This window comes from Acinonyx jubatus, chromosome A2, assembly GCF_027475565.1.
Source record: "Acinonyx jubatus isolate Ajub_Pintada_27869175 chromosome A2, VMU_Ajub_asm_v1.0, whole genome shotgun sequence".
NCBI lineage: Eukaryota > Metazoa > Chordata > Mammalia > Carnivora > Felidae > Acinonyx > Acinonyx jubatus.
This window is the reverse complement of record NC_069383.1, coordinates 153,804,015-153,820,589: the sequence shown is the minus strand read 5'-3', so window position 1 is coordinate 153,820,589 and position 16,575 is coordinate 153,804,015. Positions and strand designations below refer to the sequence as shown.

At 53.5% G+C, this 16,575-nt stretch overlaps 1 long non-coding RNA gene across 1 annotated transcript; it reads right to left on the bottom strand.

Moving 5' to 3' along the window:
* Nucleotides 1-7,398: 7,398 nt before the first annotated feature.
* Nucleotides 7,399-16,046, bottom strand: LOC128314921 (uncharacterized). Its single transcript, XR_008297211.1, has 3 exons — nt 12,681-16,046; nt 9,893-9,990; nt 7,399-8,657 (listed from the first exon to the last, which is right to left on the bottom strand). It is a non-coding gene; the product is annotated as an uncharacterized LOC128314921 (long non-coding RNA).
* Nucleotides 16,047-16,575: the final 529 nt, after the last annotated feature.

Here is a 16,575-nt window from a genome sequence, read left to right as displayed (position 1 = left end):
ATTTTTCTTACCTCAGGAGAGAAAAATGAAATAGGGAAGGCCTACAAAAATCCATGAAATGATTTTAACTTTTTCTTTTTTAATGGAGAGGGGATGCCGTATTGGGGACATATTTATGCTAGAAAATGTAGTGTAACTGAAGTCCAAATGTAACTGAACATCCTAGGTTTTATTTGCTAAATCTGGCAAAACCTGGTCGTTCTGTGACAGTTGCTCGTCACAGCCAGGCAGAGACCTAACCCAGAAGCAAATGTGCCTCGGGCCCTGCGAAGTCATATGGCAGACCAGGGAGGTGTCAAAAGCCTCCTCAGCCACCGATGCACCAGCATATGGCAGAAGGTTGGGAGGGACGCAGGAGCACGCATCAGGCACGTACCCATTCCCCTGCTAACAAAACTGAGGCTCGGCAGCCCAAAGCAAACCGACCAAGCTCCAGGCCGTGGCTCTCTTAAAAAACCCTTTTCTCGGACAGTGGTTTTGTACCTTCTTGATGTCCTGAGCCCCCGTGTGAAGGCGGCTGCAGACACATTAGGGTGGACAAATGTGCCAGCGACCTGCCTTCGCTTTCGGCGGGGGGGGGGGGGGGGGGGCGGGGGTGGTGGTCCGCGGACCCTCCGAGGCTCGTACGAGACCGTGTCAGGAACAGAGCCTTCAAAGTGAGTCCAACTCCTGGCTCCGCTGGGGGTGAGCAATGCTATTCCCCCTGCTTCACTGTGAAGCGGGTCCCAGGGACCGAGGAGGCTCCACGGGGGCCCTGGCACCTAGTAGATCTTCAATCCATGTTATTCGTCTCTGCCCCGCCCCACGCCCCCCTCCGCCCCCCCCCCCCCAACACTGGGCTGGCCATGGTAAACTCCAGAACTCCTGGGGGGCGGGGGGGGGGGAAGGCAAACTCCCTCTTACTACATGTGTTTTCAAAAACTGCCCTTTTGGTGGAAAAGGCTTTACATCTTAAGAAAAACCTGATTGTTAGACTCAGGTCTGCAATAAACGTGTGGCTATTTTTAAGTGCCTGGGGACGCAGGCCTATGGCCCCGTGAAAAGAAAAAGCGGTTTGTCTTCTCCCACCAAGTCCAGAGTGGCCCCAGTGACGTGGGGTGGAGGGTGAGGGGTACGAGCCGCCGTGGGCGTGCCGGGAACGCAGGAAGCCTCCTAGAATATTCCAGAACCTTCATCCTCAGGTGGTCAGAAATCATACAGCCGGGGCTGTGCCTCAAAGTTCCAGCTCCGTGAGCAGTGGGTTTTCTGTTTTGTTTCTGTTTTGTTTTTTTTTTTTCTCAAATCACATTTGTTTTTCCACAATCGAAAGCACTCACACAAATCTCACCCTGGCTTTCAAACACACTGTTCTGACCAAGACATGTAAACAACCGCTCCCCCCCCGCCCCCCCCCCCACCCACCCCACCGCAGCTGGGTGTTTGGGTGACACTGGAAAGCCTTCTGGACAGGGGGGAAAAAAAATAGGGAGTTTTCCAAAATTCCACTCGGGACTTACGTAACACGGGGTTTATGCAACCGGCCCCTGGAAACAGCTCCAGCAGCCTCCTCCGGCTGCCGAGGCTCGGAGGGCGGAGGCTGTCCTGGCAGCAGAAGACCCGAGAAGGGAAAGTGGGGCTCTGGCGGGGATCCCTGACTCCTCCACGAAAGTGATAAGGGGAATGCGGACGGCCGCTGGGAGGCCAAGTGCATGTTTGAAATAACGTTGGCAAGGCCGAGTTCTCGTCCACCGCCACGGATCCTCTGTGGAAGCGACTCCATCCATCGCCACCGGCCGCGGGCTGCGGAGACCCAGGCCCATCTGGTGGACGCCCGAGGGGAGCCGGAATTTTTTAGCCCCTTTTTCTCAGCGTCCCCTTAAACCTCCCTGGGGGTTCCGCCCGGCCCCAGACATCCTTCCTAGTTTGCACGAGAGCAAACTCAACCAAGGCGCAGAGAAGGGAGGCGGCTCCTCCTGGGAAAGCAGCACCCAGACGAAGCAGGCAGCGCTGGAACCTAACACGCGGCCTGCCCGACACGCCATCAGCCTTTTCAGTATTTTCCTTAAAGAGCACCTGCTCCCGGGGCGCCTGGCGGGGGCTCAGCCGGCTGAGCGTCCCACGTCGGCTCAGGCCGTGATCGCACGGTTCGTGAGTTCGAGCCCCGCGTCGGGCTCTGTGCTGACAGCGCAGAGCCCGCTTCGGATGCTCTGTCCCCCGTTCTCTCTGACCCTCCCCCGATCACGAGTGCGCTCTCTTAAAAATAAACACTAAAAAAAAAAAAAGAAGAAGAAGAAGAAGACGATGACGACGACGACCGCTCCCTCCTCCACCCCACGGTGATCTTTGGGATCAGGACCTGAGAAATTTGAAAAGTGAGGACAACTGTCCCCCAGCTCAGATGTAGAGGGAATGTCTCAACCGTGTCTCAGGGTCTACTAAGGCTGTGACCCAGCAATCCCACGCCTGAAGAAACAAACCTATATGTCCGCACAAAAAGAAATGTGCTCCCATTTTCATAATGCCCCCCCCCCACCACCAAAGGGAAAACAACCCAAGCATCATCGAGAAAGGAACTGGGCTGTATTGACTTAATGGAATACTACACACCGATGAAAAAGAAGCACCTGTTGTCTGCAGAACGTGGGGGACCCCAGTGGGCATGACGCGGAACCCAGACTCGAAACAGGGTGTAACTGTGATTCCACATCAGTGGGGTCGGCAGCGGGCAAAACTCGTCTCTGCCGACAGAGGTCTGGGGTGTGGTTCCCCTCAGTAGCGGAGGGATCCTTCAGGGGCGTTGATGTTCCCAAGTCTTGATCTGGGTGACAGTCACATCAGCAAAATCCACTGAGCCTATGCCAGATTGGCGCCCTCAGCTGTGGACAAGTTTTACCTTCATTTGAAAAGATCGAGTGGGCATTTATTGAGCACGTAGTGCATGCGTGAAAGGGCGCTGATGACACGGACCTCGGCCCTCTTTGGCAATACCTTCCATCCACAACCAATGCAGGCGCTCAGAGGCCCGCCAGCCACGCGCGCTGGGGAACCCCTGCTCTGCCTGGGAAGACTTGATTCCTGACTTTGGGTGGGCAGAGGGGTTCCGCAAAGCCGTGGTCCTGGTCTTACAGGTGGAGTTGAAATGGAAGGTGGTAGAGAAAGAAGGTTGGAAAGTCTCACCTCTCCCCTGCACGCGATGAGCCACCGTCAATGGCGGGAGCCGCCGCGGGTGAGTGCTCTGTCTACACAGCGGGCACATACAGTCTCCAGACCGCCCCCCTCCCCCATGCCCTCCTAAGCCCCATTTGGAAGATGTGGAAACCGAGGCTCAGTGACTTTTGCCCGAGGCCCCCAGACGGCACAAACATGGAACGTGTCTCCCCGAAGAGGCAGACAAGACGCTCAGGAGCCCTGGGGCTGCCCCCTTGAAGGTCGCGGTGTCCCCACTTCCTGCTGGCTTCCCTGGTGACTCAGTGGCCAGTGCCAGGACAAGGTGTGTCTGGGCACTGTCCGCACACAGGCCGCCTCCCCCCGATGGCCACCACCCTTAGCACACAGCCTCTGGGGGCCCGGGACGCAGCCTCAGATTGCCGGCAACAAAAACCTTTGTGTCCACAAATCAATAAGCTTGGCAAAAAGCCCTGGCAGTTGGTGGACCAGCCCTTGGGAAAACCTGTCCAGGTGGCCGCCTTTGGATGTGATGACGATGAATGGCCAGTCACCTCCAAGAGTCCTTAAAAGTGAACAGATGCCACCTGTGTGCATGGGGACAGCAGGATTTCAACACGAACGTGGTGCCTCCAGGCTTGCCTTGGGGAGGCTCAACCGCCCAGGGCATCGAGGCCCGCAGCCCCGAGGAAGGACAATGGATGTGTATCTTCTCATTGCGAGTTGGCTTTATTTGCAAGAATGGGGCCCTGTATTTCTGATAGAGCACAAGGGACCCCCACCCCCAATTCTACCCATAAGCCATCCAAGAAACCTTTTCATAACTGCCCAGGGCAACGCAAGGGACAAGGTGGGGCCTCTTGGCAGGAGGGACTCTAAGAAACTCCCAAGATTCTTGTCTGGTATAATCTTGTAAGTATGGGTGGGACGAGTGAATATGTTGGGATCGGCACTCCCTAGATTAGGCTGTATCCTGTGGCGGAGGTGATGGGATTTTTCTGAGATGTAATTAAGCTCCCAAATCATTTGATTTTGCGTCCATCAAAAGGGAGGTTGCCCTGGGTGGGCCCGACATAATCAGGTGAAGGTCGAAGTAACTTATGTTCTGTGTTTTTTACATTAAAAAAATTTTTTTAATTTATTTTAACTTATTTTATTTTATTTTTGAGAGGGTTGAAAGGGGGCAGAGGGAGATAGAGATAGACTCCCCCACAGGCTCCATGCTCAGCATGGAGCCCCACTCGGGGCTCGGTCCCCTGACCCTGAGATCATAACCTGAGCTGAAATCAAGAGTCGGACGCCCAACCGACTGAGGCACCCACGTGCCCCACCACAATTTTTTTTTTAATTAAAAAAAGTTCTTAAACTATATCAGATACTGGAAACTACGTAAGTGCCCATCAGCAGATAAATGTCGAAGCAAAACGTGGGGTATCCATACAATGGAATACGAGTCACAAAAGGAATGAAATTCTGACACGTGCTGCAACTTGGATGAACCCTGAGGACATTATGCTGAGTGAGGTCAGACACATACAAGGACAAACTATGATTCCACTTACCTGAGGAACCTAGGCTAGTCAAATCCATGGAGACCGGAAGTAGGATGCTGGGCACCAGGGGCTGGGGGAGGGGGCTGGGGAGTTAGCGTTCAGTGGGGACTGAGTCTTAGTTTGGGATGATGAACACGTTCTAGAGATGGGTGTTGAGGAACCCCAAATTAAACTGAAGCAGTTTGATGCAAATGTTGTCTACAAAAGAGGGTCTTGAAGCGGGGACTAGAGGCGGGGAAGAGACCTGATCCCGCAGGTCTGGAGGAAGCTGGCGGCCGAGGGAGGCTGTGGGGAGGGAGGGCAGGTGGCCTCTAGGAGCACAGGGCCTCCGTTCTACAGCCGCAAGGAGCTACGTTCAGCCAGCACCCAGGGAGATTGGAGGAGGACCCCGAGCCTCAGATGAGACGCTGGCCTTGGCCGATGACTCGACTGCAGCCGCGTGGGACCCGCTAGGTTCCTGACCACGGAAATTACAAGAGAGTAAGTCAGCCCAGACTGCTGTCGCCGAGTAACAGTGTCTGGGGGGCTTATAAGTAACAGACACATCTCTCTCACAGTTCTGGAGTCTGAAAGTCTGAGATCAAGGTGCCAGCCTGGTCAGGTTCTGGTACAAGCCCACTTTCCTGTTGCAGACGGTCGTTATATTGATATATTTGTGTGTCCTCATATACCAGAAGGGGTGAGGGAGGTCTCTGGGGTCCCTTTTATAAAGACACTGATCCCATTCATGAGGGTTCCACCCTCATGACCTAATCACTTCCCCAAACCCCCCCCCCCCATAATATCACACTGGAGGGTTAGGGTATCAACATATGAATTGGGGGCGGGGGTACATTCAGTCCACAAAAAATAAGTTTTCTTGTTTTTTATCCACCACAAGAGAAAAGGAGAAAAGTTTCCCAGGAGGGCCCCTGCATCCTCCAGGACACAGCTCAGCTGGAGGCTCCCTCTGGGTAACTGGAGGGAACAGACAAGGTGGTGGAGTTTAGGAATTCAGCAGAGCTGGTGCAGTGCCCGGGATGAGCACCGTCCATGAGCTGTGACTACCCCAAGGCAGAAGGGTGAAAGGTGGGGCAGGTACGTTTGCTGGGGAGGGGAGGGTGGCCTTCCTTAGCATATGAAGCCACCCACAGCCCCCTGGCAGGAGGGACCCCGGGGACCAATTCCCCAGTCACCTTTCTCCTGCCCTCGGCCCTCTCTCCAAGGCCTCCCACCGGCCAAATCCAACATGGAGTCACGGAGGCCTTAAAGGCCAGCCTCCTGGCCCAAAGCGGGGCAGAGGAGGGAGAGGACAGAGCCAGCTCGGGCCTCGCTGCCAACCTCCCAGCTCGCTGTGGGACACAAGTCATGGGTTGCCCCAGAGTCTCCGTACCCCCCGGCCTCGTCTCTCATGACCCCCTCAGGCGCTGGACACCCCACACAGAAAACCTAGGACGCAGTTCCTGACAGAGCCAGGTGCTCGTGAGTCTGGCCGATGCACCTGCTGCTCCTTCTTGGCCACAGCCAGCAACCCTTTTTCTACGAAGAGGCTGAGAGTAAATATTTTCACCTTTTAGGGCCATACAGTCTCTCAAAATGACTTCATTCTGCCCTCGTGGTGCAAAGCAGCCACAGACAAAATGCAGACGGACGAGCGTATTCCCACCCATCGGCCCCTCCAGGAAGTCCTCCTGGTTGTCCCATCTGGCTATGGTTCCATTGTCCTAAGTTAAGAGTCGTCACCCCAGGCTTCAAATTATTCCGGGCCAGAGGGCCCCCCCCCCCAACCTCCAGTGCCCCGGACCGTGCCCAGGACGGCCCCCCACGGAGAACCTGCACACAGCAGATGCTGAAAATGGATGCAGATCAAACCCACGAGGTTGGCCAAAAACAACACAACACACAAAGAAACCCAGAAAGGAACAAGTGCTGGTATGGAGTACCGGAACGTGCATTTCTGGTGGGAATGTAAGATGATGCCGTGGCTGAGGACACCGCTTTGGTGGCCCCTCAAGAGCTTAAGCACGGAATCACCCAGGAATTCCACTCCCAAGTACAGACCCAAGATCATCGAAAACAGGTGCGCCAACAATCCCTCTCCACGCATGCTCACAGCAGCACCATTCACGACAGCCAAGAAACAGAGCGTCCAGAACGTGCAAATCCATAGAGACAGAAAGCAGAGCAGTGGGTGTTAGGGGCCAGGGGAGGGGGCTGGGGAGTGAGTGTCCATGGGAACGGGGTTTTCTTTTGGGGGTGATGGGGTGTCTGGAATGGGTGGAGGTGGTGGTCGAATTACACCGCGGGTTCGCTTCCCGCCCCTGAATCGTACACTTCGGAGAATGGTTATGTAATAGACCGGATGTTCGTGTCCCCTCCAGATTCATATGTGGAAACCTAACCCCCAGGGTGACGGCGTTAGGAGGGGGGCCTCTGGGAGGTGATCAGGTAAGGAGGGTGGAACCCCCACGAATGGGATCAGTGCCCTTATAAAAGTCCGCACAGAGGGGGGCCTGGATGTTTCTGTCGGTTGGGCACCCGACTTCGGCTCGGGTCATGATCTCACGGTTCGTGGGTTCGAGCCCCACGTCGGGCTCTGTGCTGACAGCTCAGAGCCTGGAGCCTGCTTCGGATTCCGTGTCTCTTCTCTCTCTGCCCCTCCCCGGCTCACGGTCTCTCTGTCTCTCAAGAATAAATAAAAAACACTAAAAAAAAAAAAAAAAAGAAGAAGAAGAAGAAGAACCCACAGAGCTTCTGCCAAGTAAGGACATCTGCCAGCATCTAGATCTTGGACTTCTCGCCTCCAGAACTTGGAGAAACGAATTTCTGTTTAAGCCACCCAGTCCGTGGTAATTTGCCACAGCACCGCAAACGGACTAAGACAGGTGGATTTTATGGTATATGACTGTCACCGCGATTTTTTAAAAAGTTAAAAAGAGGGGCGCCTGGGTGGCTCAGTCGGTTAAGCGTCCGACTTCAGCTCAGGTCACGATCTCGCGGTCCGTGAGTTCGAGCCCCGCGTCGGGCTCTGGGCTGATGGCTCAGAGCCTGGAGCCTGCTTCCCATTCTGTGTCTCCCTCTCTCTCTGTCCCTCCCCCATTCATGCTCTGTCTGTCTCAAAAATAAATAAACGTTAAAAAAAATTTTTTTTTAATAAATAAATAAATAGTTAAAAAGAAATACACAGAGCCAGAAGGTGCATATCTGAAACTCCCCTCCCCTCCCCCTTTCTCCAGGGGTCTCTGCCCAGCACCACCCTCCACGGCTGATTCAGCCTCCCTCCTAACAAACGGCCCAGGCCTCCTGCGTGTTCAAGGCCATCAGGGGTCCCGCACGGCTTCCAAGGGTCAGACCTGATTGCCATGGGTTTAGCCACTATTTTCTCAGAGGGGCACTGTCCCCCGAGGCCACAGGCGCAGGTGTGACATTGCAGGCCATGAGTCAGGCCTTGGCCATGTTCCCGGCACAGCGGCTCATGAGTCAGGCTGGGAGAGCTGACCGCCCCTCTGGTTTTTCTTGCCCTGCACACACCGGCATGGGACGAACCCTCTGTGGTTCATAAGTCATTGTTTGAGGTAAACAGCACAGATCGCTGAGTGCAAGGCTCCCCTGGGCCAGCGGAGCTCGCATTTTTCTTATTAAATTGCAAACGTCCAATATCTTTCATGCCTGCTGGTGACAGTGACGGTGAGAAGAGATTTCCTTCCCAGAGCTGGGGAGGGGGCCGACTACCAAGCAGGGCCCCAGAATTTGCTGGAAATGCAAATCTCAGCTCTGAGGAACAGCTCTACCCCCCATGGTTAGACCGAGGGTCTCTCTTCGGGCCGCCCCCGCGCCCACCCCTGCCATGGGGGAAAACTTGAAGATGTTTTCGGTGGTCACGAGTGGGGGAGCCAGCTGGCATCTGGTGGTGGAGACCCAGGGACAAGGCTCAACACCCTCCAGTGTGCGGGACGGCCCCTCCACGGAGAATGATGCTGCCTGAAATGAGGTTAGAAAGTCCTGCTTAGGGGCCCCTGGACCCCAGTGCTCAGGCCGGTCTGCCCTGCCTTCTGAGAACATATTCTAGGGGTAATAGCAGCTTAACCACAGAGGCTTCCTCTTGCACTAGGGAACGGAATTGGTGGGTGTAAGCAGACCCCAGCTGCTATGTGACCTTCAGTAGGTATCTCAGCCTCTCTGAGCCTCCACTCTCCTCAGGGTAATTCAGACACCCTGACGGAGTTGCTGTGCCGGGTCAATCAAGTCCGAGCATGAAAACGGCCCAGTCCATGTTCTCCAGGCTGTACGCGAGAGAAGCATGCTTCAGACGTGTCTCTGGGAAGCACCTGCCACTCATCCCTCCATCGAGGTTGTAAAGCATCCCCCTCGGGGAACCGTGTAGGAAGATGGTCAGAGGACCACCCCGGGGTTCCAGGCTCTGCAGCTGGCAAAGCTCTTTATACCCATTTTCTCCGTCTTCCGGCCAAGCAACCCCTGGAAGGGGCTTGCATCCCGGGGCCTGACCAAATGCTCTCGTCATATTCTGGTGTCAAGGAACTGAAACTCCCTCTGGTTCCAAAAGGCGCTTGCGAAATGTTCATTCAGTGCCCCTGGCCACAAAGCACAGGGTCGGCATCACGGCGACAAGTCGTGTGCAGGGCAAGTACCACTGGAATGAGGGGATGTGCCACCCCACCCCCTCCCACCTCTGGGTAGTTTTCTCTCCAAAATACCCAACTCCCAGTCTAATCCCAAGAAAACATCAGATAATCCCAGACCAGGGGACGTTTGGACGTCCTGGGGGTGGGGGTGGGGGTGGGGGTGGAGTTACCTGGCCAGTGCTCCAAAATTCTGCTAAGGTCATGAGAAAAGCAAAGAAAGTGTCACAGACCAGACGAGACCGGGCCATCGTGAGGACTAAATGCCAGGTCCGATCCCAGAACCGAAAGAGAAAGTTTGGGGGAAAATCCGCGGGCGCATCCTAATGAGGTCTGAGTTAGTCAATAACACCATCCCACCGGCAATTTCTCGGTGTGGACAAATGTGCCGTGGGCTGTGATCCCCATAAGATGCTCACTTTGGGCAAAGGGGACCCGAGAACTCCCAAGTATTACGTCTGCTGCTTCTCTGCAATTAGACTGGTCATTCCAACGTAGAAAGGTTATTTGCAAAAACAACAATGACTCTAAGCTAAGAGAGGGAGGGGAAAGCAGTAATACCGGGAACATACTTACATGAAAACGTCATTTCTTGTCTATCTGACATTCAGATTTCACTGGGCGTCCGTGTTCCATCTGGCGACTCCAGACACGAGAAGGGGGGGCTCCATTAACTGGGGTGGGGAAGAGAGGGACAGGCTGGAGTTGGGGGGGGGGATAATGAGCCCCTATTTCACAGAAGCTCTTTAATAATTAATAATAATAATCCTAATGGCGATGACAACAGTAATTGCGCCTCTGCCACGGCATTTCTCTCTCTCTCCACCCTGGTTGTTTGTGGGCGCGCCCCTGCCGGGCCCCGGGAACCTGCCCTGGGTGTCCTCGGTTGCATCCAGCTCCGGGCCCGGCGTGCAGAGACCCCAGCTCTCCCCTCCAGCCGGCTCCGGTGTGTAGGAGCTTCCTGTGGCCCCTGTAACACAAGACCACCAAATGGGTGGCTTGAAGCAGAAATGTGTTGTGTCACAGTCCTAGAGGCCAGAAGTCTGAAATCAAAGTGTGGGCGGGGTGGGCTCCTTCCGAAGGCTCTGAGAGACAACCTGTCCCCGGCCTCTCTCCTGGCCTCTGGTGCTCCTTGGCGGCCACATCTCTCCCATCTTTGCCTCTCCCTTCACATGGCCTTCTTCCTGTGTCCAAAACCCCTTCTCTTTTCTTATAAAGACACCTGTCACTGGGGTTAGCGCCCACCCTAAATCTGAGAGGATCTCATCTCAACGTCTTTCACTTAATTACATCGGCTTTGCCTTATTTCTAAGATATTTCTACCTTATTTCTAAGATAAGGTAGCATTCAACAAATATGGGGGTTAGGATGCGGGCATAGCTTTTGGGGGAGCACCATTCACCCCATAATACCATGGGTGTTTTTCCATCAGAGCTTGTCTCTCTAAGATTTTTCTACCCCTTGCCCCAAATTCAACTAGGAAAATGTGCTGGCCATTCACCCAGGGTCATGCAAAGCTGCACATGTTGTAGAACCAGGACCGAGAGGGGGCTGGCGGAGGGGGTCCCAAACCTCAGCCTCAGTTTCCTCATCTGTGAAGGGGGCTGGTTCCACCATCCAGGTGAGAGCCATCCTGTCCCAGGTGCAAGGACAAGGGGACAGGAGTGGCCCCACTCCTTGGCCAGTCCCATGGCTTGGCTCCCAGTGGGAAATGGGAGAAGCCCAGTGTTCCCGGGACAGCAGGAGAGAAAATGTATGTGGGAGACAGAGCCGTCATGGGGGCTGGAGGAAGGGAACAGGACTGTGCATACAGAGGCTTTACATGAATTTCACCTCAATGAAAAAAATTTGAAAGTGGAAAAAAAAAAAAAAAAGACCTGAAAGATATCTACCTTCCTTTGTTTTCCAAAGAAATTGTCCCAGGCATTCAGAAATACCCAGATGCCTGTCCCCAAAGATGCAGAACTCTATAAACAAACTTTAATCGTGTTAAGTAGGGTCCTTAGGTGATTTGCCCGTACAGAGTGTGGGGCCAGCCCGTTGAGTTCTTGTCATTATTAATGAGAGACGGTAATGATATAATTACATAATAAGATCATTATTTTCCACCCTGATCACAGTGCTGCGAGTCAGTGGGGTGAAGCAACATGCTAGAGGCTGCTCCCTGGGGAAGGGGCAGACGTTGATTCAAAGACAGCTCCTCGGGCCGATGATGCAAAACCAGAGCAACACCCAGGGCGTGTCAGGTGCCCATCAAGTCTGACCAGCCGCCCAAAGGGGTGACCTCGCCGTCAACGGCGCTGGACCCCAGCCGTCAAGGGCAGGGGAGGCTAGGACCCTCAAAGCGGGGAAAGACGTTCCTGCCTTTTCTAAACTGTTAGTGTGGGGTTGTCCCCGGCCTCCCAGAGGAGACGAGGCTAATACAGAATTATTGCACTTTCAGTCGCAGCCTGCACCCGTCAGCAGGTGAAGGGACAATCGAGCTGTGGTCCAGCCGTCCGATGGAATGCCTCTCGGCAATGCGAAGGAACGGACACAGCGGCGGCGTGGACGACCCTCAAGCGGTGCCGAGCGAAAGAAGCCAGACGCAAAGGACCGCACTGTATGATTGCACTGATGTGAGAGGTCCAGGAAGGGCAACGCTGTAGACCCAGAAAGCACATCGGTGGTTGCCGGGGGCCGGGGGCAGCTGTGGAGGAGGGACAGCCAAGGGGCAGGAGGCACATCCCTGGGGTGCCGGAACGTTCTAAAGCTGGATGGTGGTGACGTTTGCGCCACCTGGCAAATTCTACACTTTGTAGATGATCCTGCCAAGACTCTAAATAAAATTTCAAAATTTCAAAGAACAAGATACACATACATCTAAATAAAACATTGCAATGTAAATAAAATTAAAAGGCTTGAGGGCAATGAAAAGTAAATCTGAAGAAAAATTGTACATTTTTAAATAAATAAAAGTACATCTAGGGGCGCCTGGGCGGCTCCGTCGGTTGAGCGTCCGACTTCGGCTCAGGTCATGATCTCGCAGTTTGTGAGTTCGAGCCCCACGTCGGGCTCTGTGCTGACAGCTCGGAGCCTGGAGCCTGCTTCGAATTCTGTGTCCGCCTCCACCCCCTCTCTCTGCCCCTCCCCTGCTCACGCTCTCTTTATCAAAAATAATAAACATTTAAAAATTCATATAAAAGAATAAAAATAGGTAAGTCTCAATATAACTTTAAAATTAAAACCTGAAGTAAAACTTAACCTTTTTAAACAACTTGAAAAGCAGCCCCTGGCCCAGATAGTATGGCCAAAGAGGTAACAAGAAAATCTCAGCAAAGAAATAAAAATCGCTCTCAAGTCTGTCATCACTAATAAACTGTACCTTTTATGACCAGGTGCTTGAGACATCCCTGATGTTGAACATCCAGACCACTGATCCAAAGATCACAGATCCAAAGATCTGTCTTCAGATTCACCCCAGTATAGACACCTGAGAAACGAGCACGGGCGGGGACCAGCTTATTCCGGGAAACAGCTGGCCAGTAAGAAGAATTCCATAAATGTCTATTAAGTGCACACTGAGAGGCGGCGATGGACTGGGGAGCCAGTTCAGACTCTGGGGTCCAAAGGCAGTCCCGCTGGCTTCTCCCTGTGGAACCAGCTTCTCTAAGCTTCAGGCCAGACATTCAGTATTTTCTGCTTGCAGACCACCTATCTCCTCCTGGACATAGTCTTAATATATCCACTACCGGGCATGGCTGCGTGCCAATAAAACATAGGTGCGGACACCTATGAAATTCAATTTTCATAGGATGTTCACATACCATAAAATATCCTCTGGTTTCCCCCCGACCATTCATAAATGTAAAAACCACGCTTAGCTATTAGCCCAGCCAAAGCTGCTGTGGTCCCATAGTGTGTGATTCCGTGTATCCAAAACGTCCAGAAGAGAATAGCCACAGAGACAGCGAGCAGATTGGTGGTTGCCAGGGGCGGGGGGTGGGGTGGCGGGGTGGGGAGTGGCTGCTCATGTGGATGCGGTTTCTTTTTGGGGTGATAGAAACGTTCCACAACCAGAGGTGATGGTTGTACAGCACTGTGAATGTCCTAAATGCCGCTGCGTTGTTCCCTTTAAAATGGTTAATTTCATATTACGCGAATTTCACCTTGATAAGAAAATTATATACACATGTATACGTGTGTATAATGAACATGCATATAATTAGCATACGCACAACATGCAAAGAATAATACTATGAATGTAGTTTTGATAAATATATATTATTTTTCGGGAGGGAGCGTGCGTGAGCACGTGCCTGTGTGGGCGCACACGAGCGAGCGGGACAGGGGCAGACAGAGAGAGAATCGTAAGCAGATCCACTCCACGCTGATGTGGAGCCAGACGGGGGCTCGATCTCATGACTGTGAGATCGTGACCCGAGCCAAAATCGAGAGTCGGACGCCTAACCGACTGGAGTCACCCAGGCGCCCTGACATTTTGGCTTTTTTTTTTTTTTTTTTAAGCTGTAAGCCAGCGTGGGCCAGCCCTTGATTTGGACAAATAAATAAACGCAGCTACCAGCACTGGAAGGCCTCTTGCAGGAAAAGTCCTTTATATGCAATGTCTCTTATCTTCATCAATATGTGATGAGGCATTCTCATGTCCCTTTGATGGATGAGGGACTGAGGTTCAAAAAGAGAAAGCCATTCAGTCAAGGTCACTGAGATGCAGGTGCTGGGGCCAGGATCTGACCTAGGGTTCTGGCTGAGCCCCCCTGTTCCTTCCATCGCTCACCATGCTACACAGACCTTCTGTGAGGATTAAACAAGAAAACTACACGTAGGGGCGCCTGGGCGGCTCCGTCGGTTGAGCGTCCGACTTCGGCTCAGGTCATGATCTCGCGGTCCGTGGGTTCGAGCCCCGCGTCGGGCTCTGTGCTGACAGCTCGGAGCCTGGAGCCTGCTTCCGATTCTGGGTCTCCCTCTCTCTCTGCCCCTCCCCCACTCACGCTGTGTGTGTCTCTCTCTCTCTCTCTCTCTAAAAATGAATAAACGTTAAAAACTTGAAAAAAGAAAACTACACGCAGTTTTTCAGTGTATCGCTTGGCATACAGTAGGTGCTTAATAAGCGTTGTTCCCTCCTCCTCTCCCGTCCTCTGTATCAACAAGACTAAGACCACTGTGGCCTGACTGGCAGGAAGACGATGCGGGATTCTCACAAAAGTCCATCGGTCATCAACCAAGTGAGAGTCAGCACCCTCCCCCACATACTCACTACTTAATTGTCCATAAGCACCAGGGAAGTTCCGGAGACGGTGAGGCAAATCGGAAAGCGCCCTTTCTTACTGGGCCTCGGCTCTGAGCACAGCAGCAGCAAGGTGCTGACCGGAGACAAGACACCCACTTGTAGGGGCATCCTTGCACACGTTACTTCCCATCCCTGAGAAATGCCGCACTGCCATACATCTTTGCAACATGGGGAGCTGGGTTTGGCAACATGCCGCAGAAAGCTTGCGCAAACCCGGGCAGAAACACCCCAGCCGGCCCAGCTGGGAGTCATTGTCCAGTTGCTGCTGTCCAGCAGCTATAACTCCTCTAAAGCACTCATAGCTTGTCTTGAAAGCTCAGCTGTATTTTAGGTGACGTGTTTTCTGTAGAATTCCTAAGTACTTGCTCTTGGGAGTTGGGCCAAGTGCACACAATAGCTATTTGGGGCAGAACAGCTGGTAAAGGGAGAGGCAGTCTAGACTCCAGGAGAAAAGCAGAAGGAAGTAGAGGACACTGGAAGTGGTCAGGACCCGGTTAAAGGAGACTGGAAGCTCCCTGCGGGCAGAAAGGGGCCAGGTAGTTCTTTAGCTTCCGCTCCCCGTCCGGCAGAGCATGGAGAGAGGGAGCTCAATCTTTATCCGTTGCTCAGACTAAAATCTGATCTGTAGGCTTGGTGAGCCCTTAAAGATAGATGGCAGGAGATGGTAAAAGCCAAGCAGCACACGCATCCTGCATACAAGCGTCTCACAGTTACAGACATCACCAATCAATCCCAGACAGACATCAGACATCACCAATCAATCACAGCACTGTTTCCGAGCACTGAGGCCAGGTACCGTCTCAGAATCTGCACCCGCCCGGTGCTCAAAACAGCATCCATGGATGGGAGGGAAATGATCTGTCCCCACTCCGCCGGTCCCCGGCTTAGACTATTAACGTTGACTTGTTAGGAGAGGATGAGAGGCCTTGGCAAAGACATCAGAATGAGGGCATCACCATCAAGAGGCATAAAGCCCCCAACCGTGAGGGTGACAGCAAGGTACAGACACAGAGCCGGTCCCTACCCTTTTGGAACTTACCAGTGGCACTTAGGGAGAAGAGTGGTCATTTACTTAGCATTATCAGCTCACTTACCAGTCACATACCCTCTGTAGATGCCCCTATCGTCCCCTACTTGCCAAGGAGAAGTCACCCAGCTGGAAAGAGGCAGCCCTGGGCACCTGTCTCCTTCTCCAACAGCATCATCACCTGAGACGTCACCGGGACACATTCACATGGGTATGCGCGGCCTGGATAGCAGGGCGATGGGACCGCAGCGCGAGGGACGCCGTGCTCTGAGTCCCCCACTGCCAGTCCTCTCCCTCCGCCTGGGATCCCCGACCCGGCTCACCCACTCAGACAGCAGACACACTTGGGTGTCTACACACACCATCTCCCATGGCACAATGCACCCGAGGCCCAGAGAGGCTACACGACACGCCCAAGGTCACGCAGGTAGAGTGGCAACCAAAGGCCACATTCTCTCTGTTCACCGGAGGCTCTGCTGAAGTGTCTCACGCTGCCCTGGGAGGTCCTCCGTGGGTGGCCGGCATCCTCACATCGGGTTTCAACACCAGGCCCACAGCTGGGCCTGGGAGATGAATCAAGGGAGGCCCCTGCCTTTGGGGGGGCTCCCTGTCTGGAGAGGAAGCCAGGAAGGAGAACAGCTCTTACATGGTGTCTGAGCTTCCCGGGGCTGCCGCAAAAAAAAAAAAGAAAAAAAAGAAACGAAAAGACACGCACTGGGTGGCTTAATACAACAGAAATGCATTCTCTTACTGTTCGGGGGGCCAGAAGTCTGAAATTAAGGTGTTGACAGGGTGGGCTCCTTTTAATGATGTTCAGAGGCACAATCCGTCCCAGGTTTCCAGGGGCTCCCAGCAGCCCTGGCTGGTAGCTGCATCGCTCGGATTTCTTCCCCCCGCCTTCACGTGGCCATCTTCTCTGTGCCGGTGTCTCTGTGTCCTTTC